The 7,055-nt window shown below is 43.8% G+C and overlaps 1 protein-coding gene and 1 long non-coding RNA gene across 8 annotated transcripts in view; one reads left to right on the forward strand and one right to left on the reverse strand.

Moving 5' to 3' along the window:
- LOC145716792 (uncharacterized) overlaps positions 1-7,055 on the forward strand; it is a 412,414-nt gene that overhangs the window by 141,457 nt on the left and 263,902 nt on the right. The window lies entirely within an intron of this gene.
- ADAMTS9 (ADAM metallopeptidase with thrombospondin type 1 motif 9) overlaps positions 1-7,055 on the reverse strand; it is a 158,293-nt gene that overhangs the window by 29,782 nt on the left and 121,456 nt on the right. The gene's annotated exons all lie outside the window — the stretch shown is intronic.

Below are 7,055 nucleotides of genomic sequence, written 5' to 3' on the forward strand. Positions count from 1 at the left end.
GGCACTGGTATACAGCCCTGACATCTATCTTCCTATTCATGTGCATGGGTTTCATAACAGAGCATGATGGCGAAAGAAGCCACCAGGGTCTTCCACAACTCTGACAGCAAGAGAAGAGAAAGGACCAGGGTCTGGAATTCCCACAGTGCTGAACGAGGTACCCAAGCACCGGAGGATGAGGAGGAGAAGTGACCGAGGAGATGGGCTAAGTAGGCAAGGAGGAGAAGGGGGGCATTGGCAGGAGGGGCTCAGTGCGCATGGAGGTTGAGGCAAATGTCATGGGGAGGCGGGGCACGGGGACAACCGCAGCAGCTGGAGGTGGTGAGAGTTCCATCTGAGTTGGGGATTTCAGAAGGTGGGCAGAGACCAGGTCATGAAGGGGCTTGTTAACCTCCCCCACGGCCTCCCCCAGGAGAAAACCTGAACCCTTGCACTGGCCCACGGGACACATCCTAGGTTGGCCGCTCCTGCAGGTCCAATCTCATTTCAGCCTTCTCTGCTCCTGCCATGCTGCACTTTTGTCTGCAGACACACTGGGCACTGTCCTCCTCCTTCTACCTGGAATCGCCTCCTCCTGCCCTTCACCTCCAACCAACCACCCTAGGGAAGGGAGGACTGGCCTGTCATTCTTGGTCTCTATCTCAGCACCTTGCTTCTTTCTGTCACAGCATCGTTCACACTTGGCAATTTCATAAAATGTGTTTGTGCACTTGTTTTCTGTCTGTCTCTCCTGTGAGCCAATCAATTCCAGCATAGCAGTGTCATAGTCTCTAATGTGTCCCTGATGCCTAGAGCCCAGCACTTTGCAGGTGCTGGATAAAGATTTCTCCAGTAAATTAATGAGTGAAGGAGTAACAAAGAGTCAATGTCTGGTGCTTGTACACACACCTAAACCTGATCAATCCCTATTGTAAACTTTGTAAAACGTTTGTAACCAACTGACCAAAGGCCTGCTGCTCTTTTCTAACTTTTCTGGGCTAAGGAGGTAAACTTGGAACTCATTCTACAGCTGATCTCAATAAAAGCCCTTGGAATCCAAATATGTATGAGAGTGGTCCAAGTCTCTGCATTGGGCCAAACAGCCATGGGGTGGGCAGCTCTGCGAAGGCCAGATAATATCTGAGCACAGCTGTCTGTGGCAATGTGGCAAGAAAATAAAATATCTGTTCATAGAGGAAAAACAGAGTTTGCTTGACTGTTTTAAAAGACTTTTTAGTATGTCATGATTCTAAGGGGTTAGGAAAGGTATTACTCTATAATGTCTTTTTCCCTCCCTCCCTCCCTTCCTTCTTTCCTTCCTCCTATCTTTTTCTGTCCTTCTGGTTGATTCATAGATTCATTTATTCAAGAACTGTTTTCAGTGTTCTAGGTACTGTGCTAAATGTTGGGGAAAACTCTGGTGAACGAACTCTCTGACCTCAAATGGGTGATAATGTAGACAAGGAAACCAGGCAACCACCATTCACGATGCTGACTGCTCAAGGGGAGTGTTTTCAGGGTGCTATGAGTGCTCAGAGGAGAGCCATCTGACTCAGTTATTGGTGGGGAGGGGTGATCTGCAAGAACTTCTGAGAAGTAACATCTTAGGTGGGGTCTGAAGAATGGGCAAAGGTGACCAAAGTGAGGGAAGGAGGGGGGCAGACTCGTTGTGATGCAGAGGCACTAGGGACAAGAGAATACTCTGGGTGAAGGTGAAAAAAAGAACTCTTGCAAGTCCTGGGAGATTTATTCCTTAATCCTGGGAGATGTGTAACCCACATGTTCACAATTCAAATTTGATCAAAAGACCTCTGCAGCTATAAGTAAATTTATATGTCAGATTATAATGTGATGAATAAGTAAATCATTTATTACAGTAATTTTCAAATGAATTTTGCCTCATGGGCCTTGTAATTCTAAACTGAGTAAAACTGAGCATGGGGAGATCAAATAACTTGCCCAAAGTTGGCAGGTGATATTAAAAGCCCAACATTCATGTCTGGATATGGCATTTTTCTCTTCTCCAATTGTTTTGCCCTCCATCTATGTCCAGGCTCTACTCTTACAGTACCAGGAAGGCACAATGACGCTCCTTCCCTGCTGCTCAGGCACTAGGCCTCACAATGAATGAGGGAGGTCCCCTGAGGTGCTCCATCCCCACCAAGACTGGCCCAACAACAGGGCTTATTGCCAACCAAGGGGACCAAGAATTTCATTTTTTGAAGAGAGTGAGAGGCTCAACCAGTCAAGGGAATTGTACCTTTATGCCAACTCTGAAGTAAGAGGCTAGACAAGCCATTAAAAAGGAAATAAAATAACTCACTGTAGATGAATGTTGACATGGGAGGCAATAGAATACAAAGATTCAGAGCATATGTTCTAGAAGTCAGGCTTCCAGGCTTCAAATCCCAGTCTTATTACTTACTAAATGCATGACCTTGGATGAATTAACCTATCTAAGCCTCAAGTTTCCTCATCTTTAAGTGAGGATGAAAACTTAATTACTTCATTAGAGAGTTATGGAAAGGTTAAATGAGGTCCTCCACATAAAAATACTCAACAAAGTACTTGACCCATAGCTTAATATACAATAAGATATATTATTTTTATTATCAGGATTGGCCACTACCCTATATAAGTCTGGGGGATGCCACTCATATTGTGACCTATAGGAATGGTAGCCCTCGAGTTGTGCAGTGTACAACCTGTGTGACTGCATAAAACATCCCTGATGATCATGCTACCGTGGGTATGTAGACCTTGTGCTCCTCCACAGCGGACACCTGGATTATTTCTCAAAATGAGGAGGTTGCCGTTTACTATGTGCCCAGCATGAAACACATCTTGCCAACAAACAAGTGGGTTTTAATAATTCACAGAAGGGAAGCAAAAGAGAAAAATGCACACTCAAAAAGCAAACAAGTGCTCTGAAGTGCTTGCCAAGGACTGCCAAGAAGAGAACTTCCTGTATTGGGGTAGGAGCCATCCCACACATCCCATCCAGTGGGCCTCGGCTCTGAGGCTGGGCCTTGGCATCCTCATCGACACAAGCTCAAGGTGTCACTCGTGGAGGGCAAGAAAGTCAAGACACATGTCTGCGCAAAGTAGGTGTCAGGAAAGATGGTAGCAGAGGGAGTGAGTGGGTGCGGAGGTAGGAGGAAGAGAGGAGGGTGAGTGCTGCGACTGAGGGGGGTCTGAAGGCTGCTGTTCTAGCCAACGGGCTGTTTAACAAGGATACCTGGGATCGTTCAAGTAGGGACAATGAATACTTACAATGAATACAAGGGCTTTGCTAGGCATACACAGGAACTGCCCACAGGCAGTCAAGACTTGGGATCCAGCCGCTGCTCTGGACACTCACTCTAAGTCTAGTTGCTGTGAGGACATTCTAAAAGGGCCCCCAGCATGCTCTGCACAGGAGGAACAAAGGGTTTTTGATGGGTCTTGTCCCTCCTCCCGCTGCCCTGAGCCTCACTTGGCCAATTCGGTGTCAAGTGAGGGTGCCCCCTAGCGCTCTACCCTCTCTTACCACCCAGGTCCCTCCTTCTCAAACTTTGCACTTTGGGTTCAGGCAGGTGAGAAAGACTGGTTGCGGAAGGGTAACTATTAGAATCTGCTTTACTCACAGCCGGAAGATGCTTTTGTCTTTGTGAGAATGGTTAACCTCTCCCTTTCAAGTATGGCCACAGGTCAGGCCATCTCCGTAGGTGTTCTGCTCTGACGTGGAGCTTGCTGGCAATATTTGAGGAAGGGTTTTAAAAGATCCATCTGCATAGGGCATGCAAAGATGTACACTTCTAGGCCTATCTTGTAAGATCAGAGAAGGGAGTTCCTCAGTGCATATTTGGCAAGGTTTCTACTCTTCGGAATTCGGAAGGAATTGTAAATGGAGCTTGCATTTCCCTGATTGGCTCTAGCATTTTCAAAAGTTGGCTAGAGCTTGAGCAGTCAGCTTAGATTCATTTTGGAACACTCTCTTAACTTTCTGTTCCTTGGAAGGGTTACACAGAGTGGTGTCTGGCACAAGATGAAGAGGGAGAGGGAGAGGGAGGAAGCCAGCAGCGGTGGGTCTGAAACAAGACTACAAAAAGAATCAAGAGGTAACACTGAGAGAGACAGAGATCAGGGGGCCTTTTCTTCCTTCCATATCTGATATTATCAATCTCCAAGCCACTCTGCCATCTCTAAACTTCTCAGAACAACTCTGCATCATTATTATTATCCCCATTCTACAGGTGACAAACCCAAGGATCCAAAAAATCAAGAATCCTTGTTCTAAAGTCACATGGCTAAAAAGTCACAGTCCGGGGATATGAACCAGGTCTGCAGAATTCCACAGCCTCTGCGGCTCCCAATAACTTGTGTGGCCCAGTGTAATTAATTTGAAATTTAACTACTTTAGCCATTCCTCCCCACCATCGTCTGGTGGAAGTAAAAAACATAGAGAAAACAAGCATAACACGTGAGTAGATAGAGGGAGTAAAAGTCCTAAAGAAAAGAGATGACTGCAAACAGTGGATCCAATCCATCAGGAGGGTGAGGGAGAGGGAAGGACGGGGCTGGAAGGCTGATCCCCACATGGGTTGATCCACACAATCCCATTCAACATTGCATCAGAAAACACAAAACACCTATGGATAAATTTAACCAAGGAGGTGTAAGACCTGTACATTGAAAGCTCTAGGACACTGATAAAAGAAATTGAAAATGACACAAATAAATGAAAAGATATTCTGTGCTCACGGGCTGGAATAATTAGTATTGTGAAAATGTCCCCATTACCCAAAGCAATCTACAGATTTAATGCGATCTTTATCAAAATTCCAAAGGCATTTTTCACAGAAATAAAAGAAACAATCCTAAAATTTGTATGGAACCACAAAAGACCCAGAATAGCTAAAGCAATCTTGAGAAAGAAGAACAAAGCTCAGGCATCACACTCCCTGATTTCAAACTATGTTATAAAATTGTAGTGATTAAAACAGAATGGTATTGGCATAAAAAAGGACACACAGATCAATGAAACAGAATAGAGAGCCCAGAAATCAAGTCACACAGATATGGTTAATTCATTTACGATAAAGAAGCCAAGAATACACAATGGGGAAAAGCCAGTCTCTTCCATAAATGGTGTTGGGGAAAATGGACAGTCACACGCAAAAGAATGAAACTGGACTCCTACCTTACACCATACACAGAAATGAACTCACAGTGGATTAAAGACTTGAACTGGAAAGATCTGAAAACATAAAGCTACTGGAAGAAAACATAGGAGGTAAGATTCCTGACATTAGTCTTAGCTATAATTGTTTTGAATGTGACGCCAAGTGCAAAGGCATTAAGGGCAAAAATAAACAAGTGGGACTACATCAAACTAAAAATGGGCAAAGTACCTGCCCAGATATTTCTCAAAAGAAGACATACAAATGGCCAACAGATATATGAAAAGGTGCTCACCATCGCTAATCATCAGGGAAACGCACATCAAAACCACAATGAGATACCGTCTCACACCTGCTAGAATGGCTAATAGCAAAAGACGGCAAGTGTTGGCGAGGGTCTGGAGAAAAGGGAACCCCTGCGCACTGTGGGTGGGGATGTAAATTAGTGCATTCTCTATGGAAAACGGTATGGAGTTTCCTCAAAAAATTAAAAATAGGGGACACCTGGGTGGCTCAGTCGGTTAAGCATCTGCCTTCAGCTCAGGTCATGAACTCAGGGTCCTGGGATCGAGCCCCACCTTGGGCTCTCTGCTCAGCGGCGAGTCTGCTTCTCCCTCTCCCTCTGTGCTCTTTCTCTCTTTCTCAAATAAATAAATAAAATCTTAAAAAAATTAAAAACAGAACTACCATATCATCTTGCAATTCCACTTCTGGGTGTTTCTCTGGAGGAAATAAAATCACTAACTTGAAAAGATATCTGCTCCCCCCACACCCATGTTCACTGCAGCATTATTTACAATAGCCAAGACATGGAAGCAACTTAAGTGTCCATCGATGGGTGCATGAATTTAAAAAAATGTATACACACACACACACACACACACACAGGAATATAATAGCCATAAAAAGAAGGAAATCCTGCCACCTGTGACAATATGGATGGACCTTGAGGGCATTGTGCTGAGTGATCTCGATCAGACAAGGAAAGACAAATATTGTATGATCTCAGTTATATATGGAATCTTAATCAAACCTATAGATACAGAGAACAGATTGGTGTTGCCAGAGGTGATGGGTAGGGGCTAGGTGATTGGGTGAAGGGGGTCAAAAGGTATAAACTTCCAGCTATAAAAGAAATAAGTCCTGGGGATCTAGCAGAGTGACTATAATTAACAATACTGTTTCATATATTTAAAAGTTGCCAAGAGGGTAGATCTTAAAAGTTCTCATCACCAGAAAAAAAATCTGTAACTACGTGAGGTGATAGATGTTAACTATAACAGTTATTATTAACAGTAACTTATCGTGGTAATTATTTTATAATAGATATATAATTCATCATGTTTTCACCTACAGTAAATACAATATTATATGCCAATTATATCTTTATACACCTGGAAAAAAAATAAAGTGGTATTGCTAGGAGCACTTGAGTAAACTTTTTTAAAAATGCAGTGTTAGTATCTCGGAATGGTTTGCATTTAGGATCAAGTCTTGCTCCTTCTACTTGCTGGGCGTGTGACACGGGGACAAGCGACATTGGCTCTCAGAACTCAGTTTCCTTGACTGCAAAATGGGATGATAATAATGACACCACTTTGCCTAGTGCTTCAAAAGGTTAAGCGAGGGGATGAACATAAAGCTCTGAGCCAGCCACTGTTTCTCCCTGTTCTAAAAACCATTCCTGGTGGTATCTCTAAACCGTTGAGAGCATGTACTTTTTATTTCATTCTAATGTCAGTGGTTGCAGTTTTGCTTTCTTATACTCTTTCCCCTCTTTCTACTACGTATTCTCTTCTGGAACCAGAGGTTCCCTCCTCCTAAAGTCTTACCTTCTCTCGCCAGACTTTTCTCCAGGGACACACAATGTTTTCTTTAACTAAACATTAACTTGGAGAGGGAGAAAAACAGGTC

Source organism: Leptonychotes weddellii, chromosome 1 (genome assembly GCF_054177405.1).
Source record: "Leptonychotes weddellii isolate Sample4059 chromosome 1, ASM5417740v2, whole genome shotgun sequence".
Taxonomy (NCBI): Eukaryota; Metazoa; Chordata; class Mammalia; order Carnivora; family Phocidae; genus Leptonychotes; species Leptonychotes weddellii.